The 27567-nt window shown below is 43.1% G+C and overlaps 1 pseudogene; it reads right to left on the bottom strand.

The window, feature by feature from the left end:
* Positions 1–7799: 7799 nt before the first annotated feature.
* The window catches only part of LOC135528640 (sodium channel protein type 4 subunit alpha A-like), a 35261-nt pseudogene continuing 15493 nt past the window's right edge, over positions 7800–27567 (bottom strand).

The following is a 27567-nucleotide window of genomic DNA, read 5'->3' as shown; positions in this document are numbered from 1 at the left end:
CTTACAAAAACGCACCGTCACTACAAAATCTTTCAAAAGTTGCCTAATAAAATTTGCCAAAATATTTCAAACTACTTTTGTAATACAACGTTGGGTATTTTTAAATGTTAATTACTCGATCAAATTGTAGATGGGGCAATCTGTATTTAATACAGGAAAGAAAAGAAACCAGCACTGGATTTCACATCTTGCTCAACTCACAAAAGTGTCCCCAGTTCCGAGTTGCTCTACCTCTCAATGGCACAAAGAAATAACCTCAACCAAATTCCAAAGACTGGCAACATCCAGTGGAAGCGGTAGTGAAAAGAAATAGGTTCCTATGAAATATCCCATTGCAAAGACAATATAGGGAACAGAGAGGGGGAAGAAAAAACATTCTGAACAGTTAGTCCTCTGTGTTTTGCCTGCTACATCAGTTCTGTTATACTCACAGACATGATTCAAACAGTTTTAGAAACTTCAGAGTGCATATCTTATATACTTGGCATGAGTAGCAGGAAGTTGAAATTGGGCACACTATTTATCCAAAAGTTAAACTTCTTCCCGTTAGCTTTTAAAAGTTTAAAGAAAAACTAACAGGTCTGCAAGAGCCATAATTCTTACTGTTTGGTAGGTGATCAAATTCTTATGTCATGCAATGAAAAGCAAATTAATTACTTAAAAATCATACAATGTGATTTTTTGGATTTTTGTTTTAGATTCCGTAGCATAAGATTAATCAATCAATCACTCAATGTACTGTACATGTAAAAACACAGATATTAAAAACAATTCAAAAAAAATCTACCTATAGTAGAGCATGCTGGGTAAAAAGTTAAGTTGATATAACTTTAAAAAATTGCATTGATGTGACTCATTTAGATGTGAGCCAGTAGCACATAGACATTTTAATAATGACTTTTCATTGACTGAGTTCAACTTACCAGAAGTATTCGAGTTATAAATGCACAAAGTGCGGCACCACGAATGGTCATTGTTCTCCCTCCTTTCTTTACCTTGATGAGCATGTTGTTGCCCAGTTTGTGGTCACTGAGCTTCTCCAGAATGTAGTGGAAGGAGTCATACTTACCTAATATAACGTTTGGCTTCAGTTCCTGTGTCTTTGTATTAGCATATGCTAACAGCTTCAGGTGAAATGACCCAAAAAGGACTTCTGGTTCACGAACAGTTGTGCATCAAAACTTCAAAATTACATATTATATGTCGACTATACTGGTCAGACTAAGTGCAGTATCAAGCTTAACTTCTGAATGCTTTCAGCCAAACAGCATGTGTGCTTGACTACACAATGCTACTATCCCAAAGCCTTCACTCTGTTTGTGACGCACAACCTTACTGGGTTGAATATATGCTACAATGGCAGGTGTAGGTGTACTGTGTTTTGACACGTATAAAGGTTACCTGGTCAATAGTCATGACAGTAATGAGTTCATGTTTGATGTCTGTCGTTGTGGCATACAGCACATATTCAACAGTAGTTGCGAACGAAGTCCATATTCAGCGTTCAGGATATGGATACGTGCTAAATGTCAGGCTAGGCCCAGCACTGTCCTAATACTTTCCTGGCGAAAACAGATATCCATCTGTTAACCTGCGTCACTTTGGAAGGGTGGCAGCGAGTGCATTTACTGACCTCATTACCTTGTTGAATATGTGATAGCTGGCATTCAAAAGAGCATTATACAATGGGTAGTTTTGGCCAGGCTATTTGACTGGATGTAGTGATTACTTGTTTTGATAGTCCAGCAAATCAAAAATACTTAATGTACAGCATGTATCAATAAAGATTTTATTCCATCAACCAACATCTCATCATCTGGCACCATTGTGGGATATGTATTGCCTGTAGCAAAATGTCAGAAATCACTCAAAAAGTTCAGCTGTTGTTTAGGCTTAGTCATTCTGCATCACAGTGGTTCCCAAACTTCTCTTTCCTTTATACCCTTATTGACCCTTATGCAACATCCACAAGTAATCACTTGCGAAGTATTCCAAAAACACATGTTTTCATGTGACCACGTGATCTTATGGGAAGTTAATGTGATATGTCGTGGAAGATTCAGAATTTGTTGGTAACATATGTAAGATGTTTAATATTCATCAAATGTGTGTAAGTTAATTCTCATCAGAATGGTATTTTTGATAATATTGTGGCGAGGTTGCAGTTATCTGTTCTATGTCAAAACTAAGTTGCATGGGCCACAGAGAGGGGAGAGGTCAAAGTGTCATCATGTGTTTCCCAGTGGGAAAAGGAAAAAACACGTTTTTTTTCCCACGTGTGAAATCAAGTGTTCTTTCTGTATGAGGAGCCTCACCAACTCTCTCCGTTCTGTTATTTTACTGTCGGCTGTGTGCCTAATTACCATTAATGTTTTAACATGTTTCAAATGATCTGGATTAGCCAATTTACAAATGAAATGGAAATTATTCTTGAACATTATTATCACGCTATAGAAGAAATATTCTCTAAATTCCAGAAAATGTCCTGTATGAGTAATGTGTGATAACGTTTTGAGCAATACATAAAGTTGAAGTCGGAAGTTAACATACACTTAGGTTGAAGTCATTAAAACTCATTTTTTCAACCACTCCACAAATTTCTTGTTAACAAACTATAGTTTTTGCAAGTCAGTTAGGACATCTACTTTGTGCATGACACAAGTCATTTTTCCAACAATTGTTAACAGACAGATTATTTTACTTATAATTCCAGTAGGTCAGAAGTTTACATAGACTAAGTTGACTGTGCCTTTAAACAGCTTGAAAAATTCCAGAAAATTACGTCATGGCGTTAGAAGCTTCTGATAGCCTAATTGACATCATTTGAATCAATTGAGGTGTATCTGTGAATGTATTTCAAGGCCTACCTTCAAACTCAGTGCATCTTTGCTTGACATCATGGGAAAATCAAACAAAATTGTAGACCTCCACAAGTCTGGTTCATCCTTAAGAGCAATTTCCAAACGCCTAAAGGTACCATGTTCATCTGTACATACAATAGTATGCAAGTATACACACCATGGGACCAGGTAGCCGTCATACCGCTCAGGAAGGAGACGCATTCTGTCTCCTAGAGATGAACGTACTTGGGAACAAAAATAACAAATCAATCCCAGAACAACAGCAAAAGACATTGTGAAGATGCTGGAGGAAACAGGTACAAACGTATCTATATCCACAGTAAAATTAGTCCTACATTGACATAACCTGAAGACCGTTCAGCAAGGATGAAGCCACTGCTCCAAAACTGTTTGGCCTTAATGACCATTATTTTGTTTGGAGGAAAAAGGGGGAGGCTTGCAAGACGCTGAACACCATCCCAACCGTGATGCATGGGAGTGGCAGCATCATGTTGTGGGGGTGCTTTGCTGCAGGAGGGTCTGGTGCACTTCACAAAATAGATGTCATCATGGGGTAGGAAAATTACGTGGATATATTGAAGCAATGTATCTTGGTCGCAAATGGGTCAACCAAATGGACAATGACCCCAAGCATACTTCCAAAGTTGTGGCAAAATGGATTAAGGAGAACAAAGTCAAGGTATTGGAGTGGCCATCACAAAGCCCTGACCTCAATCCTGTAGAACATATGCGGGCAGAACTGAAAAAGTGTGTGTGAGCAAGGAGGCCTACAAACCTGACTCAGTTACAGCAGCTCTGTCAGGAGGAATGGGCCAAAATTCACCCAACTTATTGTGGGAAGCTTGTGGAAGGCTACCTGACAAGTTTGACACAATTTAAACAATTTTAAGGCAATGCTACCAAATACTAATTGAGTGCATGTAAACTTCTGACCCACTGGGAATGTGATGAAAGAAATTAAAGCTGAATAAATCATTTGCTCTACTATTATTCTGACATTTCACATTCTTAAAATAAAGTGGTGATCCTAACTGACCGGAGACAGTGAATTTTTACTATGATTAAATGTTAGGAATTGTGAAAAATTGAGTTTAAATGTATTTGGCTAAGGTTTATGTAAACTTCCGACCTCAACTGTTTATTATTGATTTAAGTCTATAACACAACATGAAGTGTTCTACCCATCAAGGTTCCTTTGGCTTAAACCTACCAAATTCTTTAAACACATGTGTCATGACTGAGTGTATGAGGTTTATGTTAAATGAGTGTGTGCTCCTTTAAGAGTGCACAATATTTCTAGGCTAAGGGAGAGATAACCAGAGTAAGAAATATAAAATGTAAAAGTATAGGACAGAATGTAAATAAACAAGCCCAGGATTCACATATTCCTCACACTGGATTCCCCTCTTATTTCTAAGAATAGCTACACGAAGTGCAGTATGTCTATGTACAGCAGCATGTGCTTATGGGGTTGTCACAAATCACAGGTATGATGTGGTTGTAACTCACTCCAACTCTGCCGGGGCCTCTGTGCCACATCACACTGACCTTATAAGTAGGAAGTGTAATGGCACACTATAATACCTCTCTGTGAAATGAAATTACGCTGATCCAACCTGAACTAGAAGTTGAACTGATGTCTGTGCCCACTGGGTTGTCTTGTTACACTTACCAAGATATAGCGCTTGTATTTACATCAAGGGGATAGAGGTGAACAACCTCTACACTGTTCTAAGGAATGAAACTGCAGCCAGGTGCCAGTGGGTGATTATATCACTCAGCCTCAGCTGCTCAACAACAATGAGCAAGTTACACGACCCACCGCCACTCTGTGTCAAACAAGCCTGAGACCCTGAAACAATCATAGGTGATATGCACATCCGAAACTTGAATCTCAAACCCTGACAATGACTTGAGCGGAAAAGCCCATTGCCCCCGAAGCAAACCCAAAACTCCCCCACCCTACCATCCCCTGGCAAAGAGCGTTCCTCCCTGGCTCCTAGTGTCTCTCAGTGTTTAGTCCCAGGCCAAGATGTTTTCATGCCTTCTATGCTATTCAGTCCCCTGTGCCAGAGACTGTAGCAGTAGCTACATGAAGGAGAGAGAGAGAGGATAAGTGCATGGTCAGCAGGCAGGGTTTTGCCTTGTGAGTACTCCTATGTAAATCAAATGTCAGCTCCTGATATTGATTTGTAGTTTCTGTTCTTGACACGTTGAGTTGTTCAGTATTTGTATACACTACATGGCCTAAAGTATGTGACCACCTGCCTGTCGAGCATCTCAATCCGGAATCATATGGAGTTGGTCTCCTCTTTGCTGCTATAACAGCCTCCACTCTTCTGGGAAGGCTTTCCATTAGATTCTGGAACATTGCTGCAGGGTCTCGCTTGCATTCAGCCACAAGAGCATTAGTCCATCACTGATGTTGGGCGATTAGGCCTGGCTCGCAGTCGGCATTCCAATTATTCCCAAATGTGTTAATTGAGGTTGAGGTCAGGTCTCTGTGTAGGCCAGTCAAGTTCTTCTTGACCGATCTCGACAAAAAATGTCTGTATGGACCTCGCTTTGTGCACAGGGGCATTGCCATGCTGAAACAGAAAGGGCCTTCCACAAACTGTTGCAACAAAGTTGGAAGCACAGAATCGTCTAGAATTTTGTTGTATACTGTAGCGTTAAGATTTCCCTTCATTGGAACTAAGGGGCCTAGCTGGAACCACCAAACTTTACACATGGAACTTTGCTTTGGGGCGTGTACCGTTCTCCATACCCAGATTTGTCCGTCGGACTGCCAGATTAGGGAAGCGTGATTCATCACTCCACAGAACGTGTTTCCATTTATCCAAAGGCGGCTTGCTTTACACTACTTCAGCTAATACTTAGCATTATGCATGGTGATTTTAGGCTTGCGTGTGGCTGCTCGGCCATGGAAGCCTGCCACTTCGCGGCTGATCCGTTGTTGCTCCTAGAGGTTTCCACTTCACAATAACAGCATTTACAGTTGACTGGGGCAGCTCTAGCAGGGCAAAAAATTTGACGAACTGACTTGTTTGAAAGGTGCCATCCTATGACAGTGCCACGTTGAAAGTCACTGAGCTCTTCTGTACAGGCCATTCTAATGCCAATGTTTGTCTATGAAGATTGCATGGCGGTGTGCTCGATCTTATACACATGCAACGGGTGTGGCTAATCACATTAGCGCACATTAGCTCAACCGGCCCGGTAGAGGGACACCGACCCGTTGAGGTTTTAAGCTAAAACATTTTGTGTGACCCTTCTGAAGTAGCTTACATTTTTGCTACATTTGTAACATCTGTCCCCTATACTAGAACAAGTTGTGACTCGAGAAACCCTGGAGATCCTCAAGGAACCTCTGGAGTTTGTAAAGGAAATGGTTCATATTTGCTCCTTTGTTTAGTTGAGGGGTTCTTGGGAGGAATCTTTAATGGTTCAATGTAGCAATGGGTTTCTGTATGCTTCCTGGAGTGGGGGAGTGGGGGAGTGGGGGAGTGGCTTAGTAAGCGTGTGGATTTTTTGGGGGGGGCACCCGTTAGAGTAAATGTCATTCCTGTTCATCTGTTCAGTTGTATTGTCATCACATGTTAAGGTTGAACACTGACAGTTTTGTAGCTTCAATGAGTTCTTCAAGAGCCTATGCAAATCTAAAAGTTGGAATAGTTACCACTTCATTACTGTATGTTAATATTATTAATGATGATGATAAATAATTATCGGAAAGCCGAGCTCCAATCTGATAAGATGCCACCTCTACAATAAATTAAGGAAAACATTTTTTACCCCTCCCATCACTAAACCCAAAAGTTTCTTCCAGGCACTTTACTTCTAAGAGTGAGTGTAAGGTATATCATAGCTTCACTCCACAAAGTCAATTGTTACTGTACTGTAAGTATTTTATATTTTCTTTATATTTTTTTAAATATTTGCCCCAATTCGTAGTAGACACGTGGTTGGGTTCTAAATGGTGCCATGTTTTATGGCTGCCATTTTTACATCCCATCAGAGCGGCGGAATGGTACCTACAGTGTGTACCATGCACTAGCTGGTTGACTTCTGACCCTAATTGCCAACGGAGATCTAGGACTGGGCACCAGCTCGTACCCTCTCCTCTGATCCTCTCTCCCCTCCTCACTAACACCCCCCCTCTCTCCCTCCCGACTATAATTCACGTTAGAACGCTTGATCCCTTTCTCTTTCCCTCTCCACACCCTAACCTTCCTCCCACTGGTCTGCCCCCCTTCCTCACCCCCTCCCTCGTTCCCTCCCCCTCAGTCTTACATCAAAACACCTGTCTCCTCTCATGTTGCGACTCCCAGGAAGCTGCTGGGACTCTGGTTTGGAGAAGATTCCACGTGTTAACAGGACAGCCCTGCCAGTGCTTCACTAGTCTCACTACATTGGGTGAAATCCACGGCACTCTCTGGTTATGCTATTCCCCCCAATCACATACACGCAAGCATGTATGCACACTTACACACACACGCATACACTTACACAGCGGCGTAACGCTATAAAAACGCAAAGTACATCAGTGGGGCCGTGCTCCCACCCATCCAGGAGATCTACTAAAACAGTGCCATAGGAATTCCCTTCTTTCTCTCATATATGTGTAAATATTGTACTGTAAATTGTGCATTTACTGTAATATACTTATGCTAAAATATTTATGATATTCTACTGAGCCATTTACTTTATGTTCGTATTCTTGTCTTTTGTTATTTCTTATTCTTGTTACATTGTCGAGAAGGAACCTGACCATAAGCATTTAGTTGGATGGTGTATACCATGTTTATTCTGCACAAACCACTAATGAAACTTGAAACTAAACCTTGTCCTAAGAGAGTGTAAGGAAGAGGAACAGTTCAGTGACTGTGAAAACATATTGACTACACAAACAAAAGTTACACTGAAATGGCTTTTATTGAGCACTTATACATTACATATCTTGCAATAGATTCTTTAAATTAAATGATAACATGATAATGGCACCATTTTTTTTATTTTGAAACACATTTATGACACTATCAGATAGTTAGACTAGTATGTTATATTAGCTGGCAGTTATAATGTGATAGAATTTGAGTGAGCCTCTATTTTACTCATTATGGTCACCACACCCAAGCCCCTTCCATCCAGTCTTCACAAGCATGTAGATAACATCTGTAGCTAATCTCCTTGACCTCCTGGTCTGTCATAGGGCCAAGCTCGGCATGTGTACCAGGGATTGGTCAGTCAGTGTGAGGAGTGAATGGGTGTAACATTATAGTTGTGGTCCCACTCCTGGTCTTGCAAACTGAAGAGAGACATGTAGAACACACAGACCCTCGCTGTCTTGAGGTCGTTACGCACCAATGACCCCTGACTTGTGCTGTATGCTTGGAACTCGGAGAGGAATGACCCCTGACTTGTGCTGTATGCTTGGAACTCGGAGAGGAATAGTCCGGCAGACACTTCCAGCCAGCGGCCCCATTGCCTCCGCCAGTCTCATAAAGGAAGGGCCTGGTTAAAGAGAGAGAGACCAAAATAGAGAGTGTGTGTGTTTGTGTGTGCGCTCGTCTGGGGAAGAGGGGAGGGGTTATGCTTGGTTATTGGAGGGCAACTGCTACAAACCCAACGGGTTCTGATTACAGTACTGCTGCTGCTGCAGTCATATGCCTGCTGGGTGAGATGTCCTGAAGGCACAGCTTAATGTTTTTCATGTGAAATGAATACAACCAAGAAGATCAGCACTTGGAACACAGTGTTCTGTTTTGTTTCTGAAGCGTAACGCTGCATTGATAGTGTTGGCAGGAAACCAACTAAATGTTCTACCACTGTTTAATTATAAATGATGTTTCTCTTGAGTTGAGTTGTACATTCATCATATGCATACGTTTTTTTTTACAACATTTAGTGCATTGGTCTCAGTGCAAGTGTTGTACATGACAGATAAAGCTATGGTATGGCTGTGAGAACTATCTAAGCAATGTCTTTGAGGCACGACAATAAGGTGAGAGGTTATTTATGTACTGTGAACTAAGTCCTAACACTGACTGCTGGTTAAGCACCGCCCACAGGAAATAGAGAAATGAACAAAATCTACATCTCAGAATTCACAAATGCTTAAGGGATTACATAGCATCTAGTACTCCAGAGGAAAAACGTCACATCTGGAATTTGCTACTGATCATAACTGGGAACAAATATGTTGTGACTCGTAAAAGTGAGGTAACTGAAAGCTCCTCATGTCAGGCAGTCAAGTTGTGACATGCATAGTTCTCCAACAGATGGCATATACAGTATGCTTGTGAACAAAGACATCCCTTCAAAAATATTTTAGAAATACAATACAACTGGCAGAGCACCTAAACCCATCTTTCTTTTTTTATTTGAAATGTATTAGAATTGTTAGAAAGTAAAGCTTTAAAGCACAATATGTACCGCTGTGTATTTGCATTTATAGTTAATCATTACATTAATTAAATGCTCTTTATGTCGATAAAACAATCTACAAAAAACTCCACAATTGAGCATTGAATATACAATATTTACAGGCCACGCTGACAGCACGCATTCAGCCTGAGAAAAAAAATATAATATAACATCCTTCTCTATTTATTTCACACAGTATTAGTGATGTAAACAATGGTGCAGGATATCTATATAATTTACATTTCACAATTCTGCTTGAGTGTTCACACTGTGCATAGAACCTGATTTAGAGGCAAACCCCTCTCCCTTTGGATGAACTGCTTTTGTAGGCATCACTGACATAAAGGCACACTTGGCTTAACAAACATGGAAGAGCTTGTACAAAAGTAAGCAGTTGCTAACTTAGTACGTGTCCTTAATTCAAACTCAAGACCCCTTCTTGTAATGAAGTACCAATTGGTTAGAATTATTGGATCGCTGAAATAAATAGAAAATGTATATATGTGATCTAAATTGTCGTCCACACACTGTTTTCAAAACGCAAAAGGACACACATTTGATGGTGCAGCTAGGAATTGTAGTACTAACTCAAGCTGGTTCCATGCATGTGTAATTAATCCATGTGTTTCTCATACAAGTCTCCAAAGAAATAGCAGTGTGCTTGATTGTGCTAATCGGAGTGTATCAGTATCAATAGTCAAATGTGCCTCTCCAAACAGAGATTGTGTAAGATACTGTACACACATTTAGGTGAGATTGATGTTAAACGGGAACGTTTTGGATAAAAAAAACGTTCCCGTTTTAAACAAGATATTTTGTCAAGAAAAGATGCTCGACTATGCATATAATTGACAGCTTTGGAAAGAAAACACTCCAAAACGGCAAAGATATTATCTGTGAGTGCCATAGAACTTATGCTACAGGCGAAACCCAGATGAAATTTCAAACAGGAAATGGCCCAGATTCTGAAGGCGCTGTGTTCCAATGTCTCCTTATATGGCTGTGAATGCTCCAGGAATGAGCCTACACTTTCTGTCATTTCCCCAAAGTGTCTGCAGCATTGTGACGTATTTGTAGGCATATCATTGGAAGATTGACCATAAGAGACTACATTTACCAGGTCTCCGCTTGGTGTCCTCTGTCGAAATTATTGTGCAATCTCCAGCTGTGTGCACTTTTCCATTTGGTTCAGAGGAGAAAGGAAACTGCCACAAATGATTTATCATCGAATAGATATGTGAAAAACACGTTGAGGATTGATTCTAAACAACATTTGCCATGTTTCGGTCGATATTATGTAGTTAATCCGGAAAAAGTTTTACGTTGTAGGTGACTTAATTTTCGGTTCATTTCGGTAGCCAGACGCAATGTAGAAAACGGAACGATTTCTCCTACACACAGACGCTTTCAGGAAAAACTGCGCATTTGGTATGTAACTGAGAGTCTCCTCATTGAAAACATCAGAAGCTCTTCAAAGGTAAATGATTTTATTTATTTGGTTATCTGGTTTTTGTGAAAATGTTGCGTGCTAAATGCTAGTCAAAATGCTATGCTAGCTTTGCATACTCTTACACAAATTAGTCAATTTCTATGGTTCAAAAGCAGATTTTGAAAATCTGAGATGACAGTGTTGTTAAGAAAAGGCTAAGCTTGAGAGCAGACGCATTATTTTAATTTTATTTGCGATTTTCAGGAATCGTTAACGTTGCGTTATGCTAATGAGCCTGAGGCTTTAGTCACAAACCCGGATCCGGGATGGGGAGTTTCAAGAAGTTAAGAGCTTTGCGGCCCGTCCGCGCCCTGTCCAGATTTGAGGGAATGAGGGTGAGTGAGTAGTCTTTCTTAAGTCGAGAAAACCGATACAAGAGAGCTGGTGTATTTGTGTCCCAAACATGTAAATCTGTGGCCCTAGAAACAAAATGAAATTGCTGATACATTTTCGAGAATGGATCAACAATCCAAAGAGTATTTCACTCCAATGGGTCTCAGCAGTTCAACATGAATCCCTTTTTACATACTATACAAGCTCTTCTTTTACTAGTGATTTGACTAACAAGACCGAATGCTCTCCACCCATGGAGGGTAATGATGACGTGCGCTGGATGAATGCAAAGGTCAACTATGACAACGTGGCCATGGACTACCTCTCCTTCCTGCAAATAGTGAGTTTCAAAACAGGTTGCTACAGTTCTATAGTAGAAGTTGTTTAAAGTGGTAATACGGGTGTTGGCCTGTGTTACATGTACAGTGAGGGAAAATAGTATTTGATCCTCTGCTGATTTTGTATATTTGCCCACTGACAATAAAATTATCAGTCTATAATTTTAATGGTAGGTTTATTTGAACAGTGAGAGACAGATTAACAACAAAAAAATCCAGAAATCGCATGTCAACATTTTTATAAATCGATTTACATTTTAATGAGGGAAATAAGTATTTGACCCCCTCTCAATCAGAAAGATTTCTGGCTCCCAGGTGTCTTTCATACAGGTAGCGGGCTGAGATTAGGAGCACACTCTTAAAGGGAGTGCCCCTAATCTCAGTTTGTTACCTGTATAAATTTATAACATTTTGACATGTTTTTTTCTGGATTTTTTTTGTAGTTATTCTGTCTCTCACTGTTCAAATAAACCTACCATTAAAATTATAGACAGATCATTTCTTCGTCAGTGGGCAAACGTAGAAAATCAGCAGGGGATCAAATGCTTTTTTCCCTCACTGTACATAACCTATTGTTTCGTAGTGGTGGAAAGGTACCCAATTCTCATACTTTAGTAAAATAGAACGTTACTCAAGTAAAAGCTTCTGTCACCCAGTAAAATGCTACTTGAGTAAAAGACTAAAAGTATTTGGTTCTAAATATACTTAACCTCTAGTGTTGAGCAATCCCGTATCCGGTAGCGTATTCATAGCCTCAAGCTCATTAGCATAACGCAACGTTAACTATTCATGAAAATCACAAATGAAACGAAAGAAATATATTCACTCACAAGCTTAGCCTTTTGTTAACAACACTGTCATCTCAGATTTTCAAAATATGCTTTTCAACCATCGCTACACAAGCATTTGTGTTAGAGGTATTGATAGCTAGCATAGCATTAAGCCTAGCATTCAGCAGGCAACATTTTCACAAAAACAAGAAACACCTCAAGGTGTTTTTTCACATATCTCTTCATTGATATGCAGTTCGTGGAAGCTTGCTTTCCTCTCTGTATCCCATGTAAAAATACTGGCAGGTGACTTTTGCGCACCAATTTCGGCACAGGACACCGGGCGGACACCTGGTAAATGTGGTCTCTTATGGTCAATCTTCCAATGATCTGCCTACAAATACGTCACAATGCTGCAGACACCTTGGGGAAACGACAGAAAGGGCAGGCTCATTCCTCTCGCATTCACAGCCATATAAGGAGACAATGGAAAACAGAGCCTCAAAAATCCTTGTCTTGGTTTTGCCTGAAGCTCACGTTCTAGGGCACGCACAGAGAATATCTTGGTATTTCTGGACACGTCAGAGTGTTTTCTTTCGAATGCTATCAATTATATGCATAGTCGAGCATCTTTTTGTGACAAAATATCTTGTTTAAAACGGGAACGTTATTCATCCAAAAATGAAATAGCGCCCCCATAGATGTAAGAGGTTAAAGTTCGAAGAGATTTGATTGGTCCAAGTTCAGCACAGCCCAGGATGTTAGCCATTAAGCTAATCAAAGACACCTAGGAGATTTGGGACGTGAAAACAGCATGTGAAGATTAGCTTTCTCAAATGAACTGAAATATTGCTAATTTATATTGATTAAATATTTATTTTATTTTACCTTTATCTAACTAGGCAAGTTAGTGAAGAACAAATTCTTATTTTCAATGACGGCCTAGGAACAGTGGGTTAACTGCCTGTTCAGGGGCAGAACGACAGATTTGTACCTTGTCAGCTCGGGGATTTGAACTTGCAACCATTCGGTTACTAGTCCAACGCTCTAACCACTAGGCTACCCTGCCGCCTCATGGCATATAAATGTTGATAAAATAAAATATAGCTTTTTATGACGAGGATGCAGTACACTTATGGGCTGGGGTTAATACTTTGACTTACATTCACAATGAGGAAGTCCAGCCAGCACCATGCGTTTGTGAAGTAGGCCTGGAATCCGTAAGCCACCCACTTCAGGAGCATCTCAATAATGAACACGTAGGTGAAGACTTGATCAGCATATTCCAGGATGATTTTTATGGTCCTGCGCTGCTCAATGTATATGTCTTCAAAAGCCTGTGAAAAATTGAGCAAAAGATTATGGACAGCTGTTTCAAAATACCGTATGTCGGTTATTTGAGTTGCATTGAAAGAAGACATCACTCAATCTCACCAAAGCACCGCTGCTCATCAGGATCATGGAGATGATAAAGGTCTCAAAGTAGTTGTGCTCCACAATGAGGAAGCATGTCTTCCACCAAGTCTTTCCTTTGCCCATGGTGATGTCAAAATCAAGGCAAGGGCATCGTCCAATGCATTCTACCAGAGATTTGAGGAAGGAGAACATATTAGTAAGAATTGGCTAAACAAACCTCCCACCCCATCTACCAGTACTATCCACATTTGTCAAGTCAGGGATTTCAGAATTACAATCAGTGCAGGTGAAAAAACACAAGTTAATTAAAGGAGATGAGTGGGGTGCTAATGAATTCATATTCACTTAAAGTGCATTATACCATTTGAACCATACAGGGAACCTCCATTTAAATAGGCAGTATGGCCATTGTTATGTCAACCATGGAAATGCAACATAACTCAAGCAAATCTATACTAAGTAAGTGTGCCCTGCTCTCTCTCTCTCCCTCCCTCCTCCTGAACAACTAAGTAAATAATTGGAGGCTGATGTAGCTGAACTACTGAACAAAAATAGAAACGTAACATGAAACCATTTCTAAGATTTTACTGAGATACAGTTCATATAAGATTGACAGCACGGCAATGGGCCTCAGGATCTCGTCACGGTGTCTCTGTGCATTAAATTGCCATCGATAAAATGCAATTATGTTCGTTGTCCATAGTTTATGCCTGCCCATACGATAACCCCACCACCACCATGGGGCATTCTGTTCACAACGTTGACATCAGAAATGTATGTATGATGTATGATGCCATGTATCATGTATGATGCCATACATGTGGTATGTGGTTGTGAGGCCAGTTGGACAATTTCTCTAAAAATGACATTGGAGGCAGTTTATGGTAGAGAAATTAACATTCAGTTCTCTGGTAACAGCTCTGGTAGACAGTCCTGCAGCCAGTATGCCAATTGCACGCTCCCTCAAAACTTGAGACATCTGTGGCATTGTGTTGTGTGACAAAACTGCACACTTTAGAGTGGCCTTTTATTGTCCATGTATTGTCCACAGCATAAGGTGCATCTGTATAATGATCATGCTGTTTAATCAGCTTCTTCATATGCCACACCTGTCAGGTGGATGGATTATCTTGGAAAATGAGAAATGCTCACTAAAAGGGACATAAACAAATTTGTGCACAACATTTTAGAGAAATGTGTTTGTTGTGCATATGGAACATTTCTGGGATCTTTTATTTCAGATCATGGAACATGGAACAACACTTTACATGTTGCATTTATATTTTTGTTCAGTGGATGTTGACTCCCATAGCAGCATCAAGCCTGTAAGAGGGAGATCCTCTTACTCTCGGTCCAGCAGTTTTCAGGGTTGGTGGGGTATGCCTCTTCTTCCTCTCCAACTTCAGGAGGATTGTCGACTGTGCTGCATATTGAAGAGGCATTGTCCGGTGCATTAGGTTTCTTTAACTGTAGTGGGAGAGACATCTGTATTAGAAAATATGGGATATCCCATTTGTAGCTTATCTTATAGCAAAAAATAAATAAAAACCATAAAATGTGAACAATCCCTTTAAATAAATTGTATCTTGAAATCAGAGGTTAATCATGTCCACTGGGTTGGATTGAGAGACATGAAATGTAATTCTATATCATCAATTTACTATGACATTTATTTACTCACTGTTTTGAGCAGATTGTATAAAGATCTAGATGCGTTTGCTGAGACACAGCACAAAATGATTTGGTTTAGTAGGAAGGAATGACTTAAGTTACCTATGTGTCTATAACTCTTTGCCCAGTCACAGATTCATGTGGTATCTCTCTTTCACATACAGTGCCGCTTGTCACATTAGACTAATGAGTAAACACACTGTGGAAAAGAAGTAGGACATAGCAACTGTGGGGCCTACAGTCTCTTTAAAGTTTGTAAACATGTCAGCTCTAAAGAATTACCCAACCCCTGCACTTAAGAACATAAAATGTAATTCAAAACGGTTATATGCTAACTGCAAGTTAATATGAAAAAAGACTGGCTTTGTTTATTTATACTGTGCATCAATATACACTGTCTGATAATTTGACAAGATGTGGTGTCTTATTTAATGTTTTGTTTATGTGACCAAACTATTTTTTTTACCCTTTTATAATTTATTTACACCATATCGGAGAAATGGGTCTCAGCTGGGGTAGCTAAAGCAGAGGTCAGAGTTGAAATGCCATGGGTTTAGCAATAAGCGGAGCTGTCATGTGAAACATGTCATTTGATAGAGGCACGCCAAAGGTATGCATTACGCAATCGTTCAGGCTTTAGCTCTTGAATGAAACAAATGTTATATGATTTGGCCTGCTGAGGAACTGACAAAGGCATGCTCTGTATTTACAAGACACTAAAATAAATATATGAGGTATATATGCACTGTTGGAACCAGAAGGACAAGCATTAAGTTATAATCACAATAACATTTGCTAACCATGTGTATGTGAACAATAACATTTGATTTGAGCTGCTCTTGCCATAATATGGACTTGGTATTTTACCAAATAGGGCTATCTTCTGTATACCACCGCTATCTTGTCACAACACAACTGATTGGTTTAAACGCATTAAGAAGTTAGGAAATTCCACAAATGAACTTTTAACCTCTCTGGCACACCCGGGACGCAACCGCACCCCCTTCCAACAATAAATGCAAATGCGCTACGCCAAATGCTAATAGCACTCGTTAAAACTCAAACGTTCATTAAAATTCACATACAGGGTACTCAATTCAAGCTACACTCGTTGTGAATCTAGCCAACGAGTCAGATTTGTAAAATGCTTTTCGGCGAAAGCATGAGTAGCTACTATTTGATAGCAGGCAACACGCCGAAATACCAGAAGGGGACGTAAAACAAAGGAATTAGCGTAGCCGGCGCTAAACAAAACGCAGAAATAAAATATAAAACATTCATTACCTTTGACGAGATTCTTTGTTGGCACTCCTATATGTCCCATAAACATCACTATTGGGTCTTTTTTTCGATTAAATCGGTCCATATATACCCTAAATATCGATCTATGAAAAGTGTGTGATCCAGGTAAAAACAGCGTTTTAAAATGCAACGTCATTTTTTAAAATTAAAAAAGTCGAGGATAAACTTTCACAAAACACTTCGAAATACTTTTGTAATCCAAATTTAGGTATTAGTAAACGTTAATAATCTATCAAATTGATCACGGGGCGATGTGTATTCAATAGCTCCACGTCTTGAACTCATGGTCGAAAATTACTCCTCTAAAACATCCTGTCGGAGACCAGAAGGAATGGGCTCTCTCTTACTCGTTTGGCCAAGAAACAAAGCCAAGGCAATTGACAAGACTGGCGACATCGTGTGGAAGCTGTAGGACTTGCAATCTCAGCCCCAATTTAATAATAACGCCACATAATATTTGGCGCTACGTGTGCAACACAGCATTCCTAACCTAGCCCACACAATGTCTGATGTGCAGATCGAGCAGTTATCAAGCAAGACAACTCAAAAGGCGAAATCCATTAAAGCTAATATAATGGAATTCATTGCCCTTGACAGTCAACCGTTCTCTGTCGTGGGCACATTCACGGCATACATACTATGGAATGACGTTTGGGTCTTAAAAGGCCGCAAAAATGTTAAATATCAGTTATTGTAATCAGTTGATTCAACCAGTGTGTGCCCAGTGGGAACAGATGTCTGTGTCATGTTGTACTCATCAATAATGCAAAGGTCTTACCTCAGTATCCTCTTTCGCATCTCCATTTGCACCTTCTCCTTCTTCCTCTTCAGAGCTGTCATCCTCATCATCATCCGACTCCATTTTGGCAACAGGTACATCCAGGGTCAAATGGTCATTTCTAAGAAATCCACTTGGGCTAACATCGTCTATCCAAACGTCAAGCATTGTGAGCTCCAAATCAGCCTTTGGGTTGTCACTGGAGTTTATATTTATCAAAGCCAAGCTGGTCTTTGGGAGGCCATCCACATCCCCATTACTACCCCCATTACCGCCAGCTCCGTCTCCATCCTCCTTAGGCTGCTTCCCTATGATAATGAAGAACTGCTGGATGACGTAGGCCTTGGCCCAGTCGATTCCTCTGGTGATCCTGCTGGTGGCGATCTGCAGGTTGTTCATCTCCCCGTCCTCCTCTGGAGCCGCCAGGTTGTCACCGCTGAATGAGCTCAGCAATAAGGCCAAGAAGAGGTTCAACACCTGGATGGATAGTTTGAACAACTAGATGTTTTAGCACACAGTATTTGTTATTATTGTCCCCCGTGCTCTTGAACCAAGGGTAGTGAAATTATTATTGACCAAATTATTTTCTGGTTAATATTGTCAAAAGTTTTCCAAAACCTTTTCCATAGGTCAGTTAGACAGTGACCATGTAATTATACCTCTTAATAGTATCTAACAGTGGTATTGGACTGACCTCAAACGCCTGATACATTACCAGTAGACTTAACGCTGCCCCCTCCATGATTCCTGTAAGCCCTTTGCTATTTTCTCTATGCCACCTGTCACAGTGGATCCCCAAACACCCCAAGATCAGAACTGCTGGTGAATATCATAGAGCTATTAATAGCCCCTTCATTGAGTGAATGGTGTGTATCCTATTCGATGCCCCTGTTAGACTATGGGATTCTCCCGAGAGTTCAGACAGAAAGCCCTGTTTGTCTTTGGCACATTGTTTGTTGTCAGGCAGGACAAAATCAGAGAGATAGGTAGGAGCAAGCCCATGTAATGCTTTGTAGGTTAGCAGTAAAACCTTGAAATCAGCACTTGCTTTGACAGGAAGTCAGTATTGGGAGGCTAGCACTGGAGTAATATGATCAAATTTTGGGGTGCTAGACAGGATTCTAGCAGCCGTATTTAGCGCTAACTGAAGTTTATTTAGTGCTTTATCCGGGTAGCCAGAAAACAGAGCATTGCAGTAGTCTAACCTAGAAGTGACAAAAGCATGGATTAATTTTTCTGTATCATTATTGGACAGAAAGTTTCTGATTTTTGCAATGTTACATAGATGGAAAAAAGCTGTCTTTGAAATGGTCTTGATTTGTTCTTCAAAAGAGAGATCAGGGTCCAGAGTAATGCCGAGGTTCTTCACAGTTTTATTTGAGACTACTGTACAACCATTAAGATTAATTGTCAGATTCAACAGAATATCTCTTTGTTTCTTGGGACCTAGAACAAGCAGAAAGTACAAAGTTTGGAGCCATCCACTTCCTTATGTCTGAAACACATGCTTTTAGCAAGGGCACTTTTGGGGCTTTACCATGTTTCCTTGAAATGTACAGCTGTGTGTCATCCGCATAGCAGTGAAAGTTAACATTATGTTTTCTAATGACATCCCCAAGAGGTAAAATATATAATGAAAACCATAGTGGTCATAAAACGGAACCTTGAGGAACACCGAAATTTACAGTTGATTTGTCAGAGGACAAACCATTCACAGAGACAAACTGATATCTTTCTGACAGATAAGATCTAAACCAGGCCAGAACTTGTCCGTGTAGACCAATTTGGGTTTCCAATCTCGCCAAAATAATGTGGTGATCGATGGTATCAAAAGCAGCACTAAGGTCTAGGAGCATGAGGACAGATGCAGAGCCTTGGCCTTCACAAGTGCAGTCTCAGTGCTATGATGGGGTCTAAAACCAGACTGAAGCATTTCGTATACATTGTTTGTCTTCAGGAAGGCAGTGAGTTGCTAAGCAACAGTCTTTTCTAAGATTTTTGAGAGGAATGGAAGATTCGATGTAGGCCGATAGTTTTTTATATTTTCTGGGTCAAGGTTTGGCTTTTTCAAGAGAGGCTTTATTACTGCCACTTTTAGTGAGTTTGGTACACATCCGGTGGATAGAGAGCCGTTTATTATGTTCAACATAGGAGGGCCAAGCAAAGGAAGCAGCTCTTTCAGTAGTTTAATTGGAATAGGGTCGAGTATGCAGCTTGAAGGTTTAGCGGCCATGATTATTTTCATCATTGTGTCAAGATATATAATACTAAAACACTTGAGCGTCTCTCTTGATCCTAGGTCCTGGCAGAGTTGTGCAGACTCAGGACAACTGAGCTTTGAAGGAATACGCAGATTTAAAGAGGAGTCCGTAATTTGCTTTCTAATAATCATAATCTTTTCCTCAAAGAAGTTCATGAATTTATCACTGCTAAAGTGAAAGCCATCCTCTCTTGGGGAATGCTGCTTTTTAGTTAGCTTTGCGACAGTATCAAAAAGGAATTTCGGATTGTTCTTATTTTCCTCAATTAAGTTAGAAAAATAGGATGATCGAGCAGCAGTAAGGGCTCTTCGGTACTGCACGGTACTGTCTTTCCAAGCTAGTCAGAAGACTTCCATTTTGGTGTGGCGCCATTTCCGTTCCAATTTTCTGGAATTTTGCTTCAGAGCTCGGGTATTTTCTGTGTACCAGGGAGCTAGTTTCTTATGAGAAATGTTTTTAGTTTTTAGGGGTGCAACTGCGTCTAGGGTATTGCGCAAGGTTAAATTGAGTTCCTCAGTTAGGTGGTTAACTGATTTTTGTCCTCGGCGTCCTTGGGTAGACAGAGGGAATCTGGAAGGACATCAAGGAATCTTTGTGTTGTCTGTGAATTTATAGCACGACTTTTGATGTTCCTTGGTTGGGGTCTGAGCAGATTATTTATTGCAATTGCAAACGTAATAAAATGGTGGTCCGATAGTCCAGGATTATGAGGAAAAACATTAAGATCCACAACATTTATTTCATGGGACAAAACTAGGTCCAGAGTATGACTGTGACAGTGAGTGGGTCCAGAGATATGTTGGACAAACCCCACTGAGTCGATGATGGCTCCGAAAGACTTTCGGGGTGGGTCTGTGGACTTTTCCATGTGTATATTAAAGTCACCAAAGATTAGAATATTATCTGCTATGACTACAAGGTCCGATAGTAATTCAGGGAACTCAATGAGCTTACTACATTGACTGTGCTAGTGGCAGACTCCACTACGCTTGCAGGCTGGCTAACAGCCTGCTGCCTGGCCTGCACCCTATTTCATTGTGGAGCTAGATGAGTTAGAGCCCTGTCTATGTTGGTAGATAAGATGAGAGCACCCCTCCAGCTTGGATGGAGTCCGTCACTCCTCAGCAGGTCAGGCTTGGTCCTGTTTGTGGGTGAGTCCCAGAAATAGGGCCAATTATCTACACATTCTATCTTTTGGGAGGAGCAGAAAACAGTTTTCAACCAGCGATTTAGTTGTGAGACTCTGCTGTAGAGCTCATCACTCCCCCTAACTGGGAGGGGGCCAGAGACAATTACTCGATGCCGACACATCTTTCTAGCTGATTTACACGCAGAAGCTATGTTGCGCTTGGTGATCTCTGACTGTTTCATCCTAACATCGTTGGTGCCGACGTGGATAACAATATCTCTATTCTCTCTACACTCGCCAGTTTTAGCTTTAGCCAGCACAATCTTCAGATTAGCCTTAACGTCGGTAGCCCTGCCCTCTGGTAAACAGTGTATGATCGCTGGATGATTCGTTTTAAGTCTAATACTGCGGGAAATGGAGTCGCCAATGACTAGAGTTTTCAATTTGTTAGAGCAAATGGTGGGAAGCTTCGGCGTCTCAGACCCCGTAACAATTGTGTAGCCTAGAGCGATTTTCTAGGTTAGCTGGCCAGCTATTGTCGTTCTTTTAACGTAGCTAGCCAGCTAGCCCCGGAATAGAGCACTGTAGTAACTATTACAGTACAACGGTTTTGTTTTGTTTGATCGTAGCTAGCTAGCTACATAGCCGTCTTTGTATCTAAGACAATTGTGTAGCCTAGAGCGATTTTCTAGGTTAGCTAGCCAGCTATTGTCGTTCTTTTAAGGTAACGTAACGCAATCAACCTGCTAGCTAGCCAGCTAGCCCCAATAGCAGCACTGTAGAAACTATTACACTCGAGACTTGATTAGTGTAGTGTCAACATCTACCAGCTAGCCTACTCCAGCAGTACTGTATCATTTCAATCATTTTAGTCAATAAGATTCTTGCTACGTAAGCTTAACTTTCTGAACATTCGAGACGTGTAGTCCACTTGTCATTCCAATCTCCTTTGCATTAGCGTAGCCTCTTCTGTACCCTGTCAACTATGTGTCTATCTATCCCTGTTCTCTCCTCTCTGCACAGACCATACAAACGCTCCACACCGCGTGGCCGCGGCCACCCTAATCTGGTGGTCCCAGCGCGCACGACCCACGTGGAGTTCCTGGTCTCCGGTAGCCTCTGGAACTGCCGATCTGCGGCCAACAAGGCAGAGTTCATCTCAGCCTATGCCTCCCTCCAGTCCCACCCTCGACTTCCTGGCACTGACGGAAACATGGATCACCACAGATAACACTGCTACTCCTACTGCTCTCTCTTCGTCCGCCCACGTGTTCTCGCACACCCCGAGAGCTTCTGGTCAGCGGGGTGGTGGCACCGGGATCCTCATCTCTCCCAAGTGGTCATTCTCTCTCTCTCCCCTTACCCATCTATCTATCGCCTCCTTTGAATTCCATGCTGTCACAGTTACCAGCCCTTTCAAGCTTAACATCCTTATCATTTATCGCCCTCCAGGTTCCCTCGGAGAGTTCATCAATGAGCTTGATGCCTTGATAAGCTCCTTTCCTGAGGACGGCTCACCTCTCACAGTCCTGGGCGACTTTAACCTCCCCACGTCTACCTTTGACTCATTCCTCTCTGCCTCCTTCTTTCCACTCCTCTCCTCTTTTGACCTCACCCTCTCACCTTCCCCCCTACTCACAAGGCAGGCAATACGCTCGACCTCATCTTTACTAGATGCTGTTCTTCCACTAACCTCATTGCAACTCCCCTCCAAGTCTCCGACCACTACCTTGTATCCTTTTCCCTCTCGCTCTCATCCAACACTTCCCACACTGCCCCTACTCGGATGGTATCGCGCCGTCCAAACCTTCGCTCTCTCTCCCCCGCTACTCTCTCCTCTTCCATCCTATCATCTCTTCCCTCTGCTCATACCTTCTCCAACCTTTCTCCTGATTCTGCCTCCTCAACCCTCCTCTCTTCCCTTTCTGCATCCTTTGACTCTCTATGTCCCCTATCCTCCAGGCCGGCTCGGTCCTCCCCTCCCGCTCCGTGGCTCGATGACTCATTGCGAGCTCACAGAACAGAGCTCCGGGCAGCCGGCGGAAATGGAGGAAAACTCGCCTCCCTGCGGACCTGGCATCCTTTCACTCCCTCCTCTCTACATTTTCCTCCTCTGTCTCTGCTGCTAAAGCCACTTTCTACCACTCTAAATTCCAAGCATCTGCCTCTAACCCTAGGAAGCTCTTTGCCACCTTCTCCTCCCTCCTGAATCCTCCTCCCCCTCCCCCCCCCTCCCTCTCTGCAGATGACTTCGTCAACCATTTTGAAAAGAAGGTCGACGACATCCGATCCTCGTTTGCTAAGTCAAACGACACCGCTGGTTCTGCTCACACTGCCCTACCCTGTGCTCTGACCTCTTTCTCCCCTCTCTCTCCAGATGAAATCTCGCTTCTTGTGACGGCCGGCCGCCCAACAACCTGCCCGCTTGACCCTATCCCCTCCTCTCTTCTCCAGACCATTTCTGGGGACCTTCTCCCTTACCTCACCTCGCTCATCAACTCATCCCTGACCGCTGGCTACGTCCCTTCCGTCTTCAAGAGAGCGAGAGTTGCACCCCTTCTGAAAAAACCTACACTCGATCCCTCCGATGTCAACAACTACAGACCAGTATCCCTTCTTTCTTTTCTCTCCAAAACTCTTGAACGTGCCGTCCTTGGCCAGCTCTCCCGCTATCTCTCTCAGAATGACCTTCTTGATCCAAATCAGTCAGGTTACAAGACTAGTCATTCAACTGAGACTGCTCTTCTCTGCATCACGGAGCGCTCCGCACTGCTAAAGCTAACTCTCTCTCCTCTGCTCTCATCCTTCTAGACCTATCGGCTGCCTTCGATACTGTGAACCATCAGATCCTCCTCTCCACCCTCTCCGAGTTGGGCATCTCCGGCGCGGCCCACGCTTGGATTGCGTCCTACCTGACAGGTCGCTCCTACCAGGTGGCGTGGCGAGAATCTGTCTCCTCGCCACGCGCTCTCACCACTGGTGTCCCCCAGGGCTCTGTTCTAGGCCCTCTCCTATTCTCGCTATACACCAAGTCACTTGGCTCTGTCATAACCTCACATGGTCTCTCCTATCATTGCTATGCAGACGACACACAATTAATCTTCTCCTTTCCCCCTTCTGATGACCAGGTGGCGAATCGCATCTCTGCATGTCTGGCAGACATATCAGTGTGGATGACGGATCACCACCTCAAGCTGAACCTCGGCAAGACGGAGCTGCTCTTCCTCCCGGGGAAGGACTGCCCGTTCCATGATCTCGCCATCATGGTTGACAACTCCATTGTGTCCTCCTCCCAGAGCGCTAAGAACCTTGGCGTGATCCTGGACAACACCCTGTCGTTCTCAACCAACATCATGGCGGTGGCCCGTTCCTGTAGGTTCATGCTCTACAACATCCGCAGAGTACGACCCTGCCTCACACAGGAAGCGGCGCAGGTCCTAATCCAGGCACTTGTCATCTCCCGTCTGGATTACTGCAACTCGCTGTTGGCTGGGCTCCCTGCCTGTGCCATTAAACCCCTACAACTCATCCAGAACGCCGCAGCCCGTCTGGTGTTCAACCTTCCCAAGTTCTCTCACGTCACCCCGCTCCTCCGCTCTCTCCACTGGCTTCCAGTTGAAGCTCGCATCCGCTACAAGACCATGGTGCTTGCCTACGGAGCTGTGAGGGGAACGGCACCGCAGTACCTCCAGGCTCTGATCAGGCCCTACACCCAAGCAAGGGCACTGCGTTCATCCACCTCTGGCCTGCTCGCCTCCCTACCATTGAGGAAGTACAGTTCCGCTCAGCCCAGTCAAAACTGTTCGCTGCTCTGGCCCCCAATGGTGGAACAAACTCCCTCACGACGCCAGGACAGCGGAGTCAATCACCACCTTCCGGAGACACCTGAAACCCCACCTCTTCAAGGAATACCTAGGATAGGATAAGTAATCCTTCTCACCACCCCCCCTTAATGATTTAGATGCACTATTGTAAAGTGGCTGTTCCACTGGATGTCAGAAGGTGAATTCACCAATTTGTAAGTCGCTCTGGATAAGAGCGTCTGCTAAATGACTTAAATGTAAATGTAAATGTAACGGGAGGAGTAGAGACCAGAGAAGGCTCGGCCTCTGACTCCGACTCGCTGCTTAATTAAGGCTAGCCCCAATACTGCCCCCTTTGGAGGAATTGCGTGCCCATAGTAAACTGAAGGAAAAACTGTCAAAAATTGGTAATATGTGCATATAATAATTATTATTGAATAGAAAACACTCTAAAGCTTCTAAAACTGTTCAAATTATGTCTGTATGTAAAGCAGAACTCACAGGGCAGCCATTCTCCCAAACTCTCTCTCTCACCTAAGAAAGTTGCTCCAACTTTGACGTCATCGCCCCCACCCTTCCCAACCAGCTATGGATGTCGGAACAGTTTCTATTTCTTCAGCGCGCTCTCGTCTTTCAATGAGACGTGGAACAGAGAAAATAGCACGAGCTTTGACTGCTTGGCGGGCAAAATACTGAGGTGTCACGAGTTTTTAGGCGCTCTGGCAAAAAGGTATTTTTGTTCCAGCTTGATTGAGGAGAATTCCTTTCGTTTGATTTAATCGCCAATTGTTTTGTACGTTAATAACATCCTAAAGCTTGATTCTGCACTTAGTTTGAACAGTTTAGTCGACATATAATATGTAATTTTGAAGTTTTGATGCGCAATTGTTCGTGATCAAAAGTCCTTTTTGGGGTAATTCACCTGAAGATGTTAGCATTTGCTAATACAAGGACACACCAACAGCAACCAAACGTTATATTAGGTAAGTATAACTCCTTCCATGACATTCTTGTCGAAGACCATCAAAGGTAAGGGAATATTTATGTTATAAAATTGTATTTTTGTCGACTCCAACATAGAGCTTGATGCCTTGATAAGCTCCTTTCCTGAGGACGGCTCACCTCTCACAGTCCTGGGCGACTTTAACCTCCCCACGTCTACCTTCGACTCATTCCTCTCTGCCTCCTTCTTTCCACTCCTCTCCTCTTTTGACCTCACCCTCTCACCTTCCCCCCCTACTCACAAGGCAGGCAATACGCTCGACCTCATCTTTACTAGATGCTGTTCTTCCACTAACCTCATTGCAACTCCCCTCCAAGTCTCCGACCACTACCTTGTATCCTTTTCCCTCTCGCTCTCATCCAACACTTCCCACACTGCCCCTACTCGGATGGTATCGCGCCGTCCCAACCTTCGCTCTCTCTCCCCCGCTACTCTCTCCTCTTCCATCCTATCATCTCTTCCCTCTGCTCATACCTTCTCCAACCTATCTCCTGATTCTGCCTCCTCAACCCTCCTCTCTTCCCTTTCTGCATCCTTTGACTCTCTATGTCCCCTATCCTCCAGGCCGGCTCGGTCCTCCCCTCCCGCTCCGTGGCTCGACGACTCATTTCGAGTTCACAGAACAGTGCTCCGGGCAGCCGAGCGGAAATGGAGGAAAACTCGCCTCCCTGCGGACCTGGCATCCTTTCACTCCCTCCTCTCTACATTTTCCTCCTCTGTCTCTGCTGCTAAAGCCACTTTCTTCCACTCTAAATTCCAAGCATCTGCCTCTAACCCTAGGAAGCTCTTTGCCACCTTCTCCTCCCTCCTGAATCCTCCTCCCCCTCCCCCCCCTCCTCCCTCTCTGCAGATGACTTCGTCAACCATTTTGAAAAGAAGGTCGACGACATGCGATCCTCGTTTGCTAAGTCAAACGACACCGCTGGTTCTGCTCACACTGCCCTACCCTGTGCTCTGACCTCTTTCTCCCCTCTCTCTCCAGATGAAATCTCGCTTCTTGTGACGGCCGGCCGCCCAACAACCTGCCCGCTTGACCCTATCCCCTCCTCTCTTCTCCAGACCATTTCCGGAGACCTTCTCCCTTACCTCACCTCGCTCATCAACTCATCCCTGACCGCTGGCTACGTCCCTTCCGTCTTCAAGAGAGCAAGAAAAAACCTACACTTGATCCCTCCGATGTCAACAACTACAGACCAGTAGTCTTCTTTCTTTTCTCTCCAAAACTCTTGAACGTGCCGTCCTTGGCCAGCTCTCCCGCTATCTCTCTCAGAATGACCTTCTTGATCCAAATCAGTCAGGTTTCAAGACTAGTCATTCAACTGAGACTGCTCTTCTCTGTATCACGGAGGCGCTCCGCACTGCTAAAGCTAACTCTCTCTCCTCTGCTCTCATCCTTCTAGACCTATCGGCTGCCTTCGATACTGTGAACCATCAGATCCTCCTCTCCACCCTCTCCGAGTTGGGCATCTCCGGCGCGGCCCACGCTTGGATTGCGTCCTACCTGACAGGTCGCTCCTACCAGGTGGCTTGGCGAGAATCTGTCTCCTCACCACGCGCTCTCACCACTGGTGTCCCCCAGGGCTCTGTTCTAGGCCCTCTCCTATTCTCGCTATACACCAAGTCACTTGGCTCTGTCATAACCTCACATGGTCTCTCCTATCATTGCTATGCAGACGACACACAATTAATCTTCTCCTTTCCCCTTCTGATGACCAGGTGGCGAATCGCATCTCTGCATGTCTGGCAGACATATCAGTGTGGATGACGGATCACCACCTCAAGCTGAACCTCGGCAAGACGGAGCTGCTCTTCCTCCCGGGGAAGGACTGCCCGTTCCATGATCTCGCCATCAAGGTTGACAACTCCATTGTGTCCTCCTCCCAGAGCGCTAAGAACCTTGGCGTGATCCTGGACAACACCCTGTCGTTCTCAACTAACATCAAGGCGGTGGCCCGTTCCTGTAGGTTCATGCTCTACAACATCCGCA

The sequence above is a fragment of the Oncorhynchus masou genome, unplaced genomic scaffold, assembly GCF_036934945.1.
Source record: "Oncorhynchus masou masou isolate Uvic2021 unplaced genomic scaffold, UVic_Omas_1.1 unplaced_scaffold_1002, whole genome shotgun sequence".
Lineage (NCBI taxonomy): Eukaryota > Metazoa > Chordata > Actinopteri > Salmoniformes > Salmonidae > Oncorhynchus > Oncorhynchus masou.
This window is presented reverse-complemented; position numbering and strand designations above follow the sequence as displayed.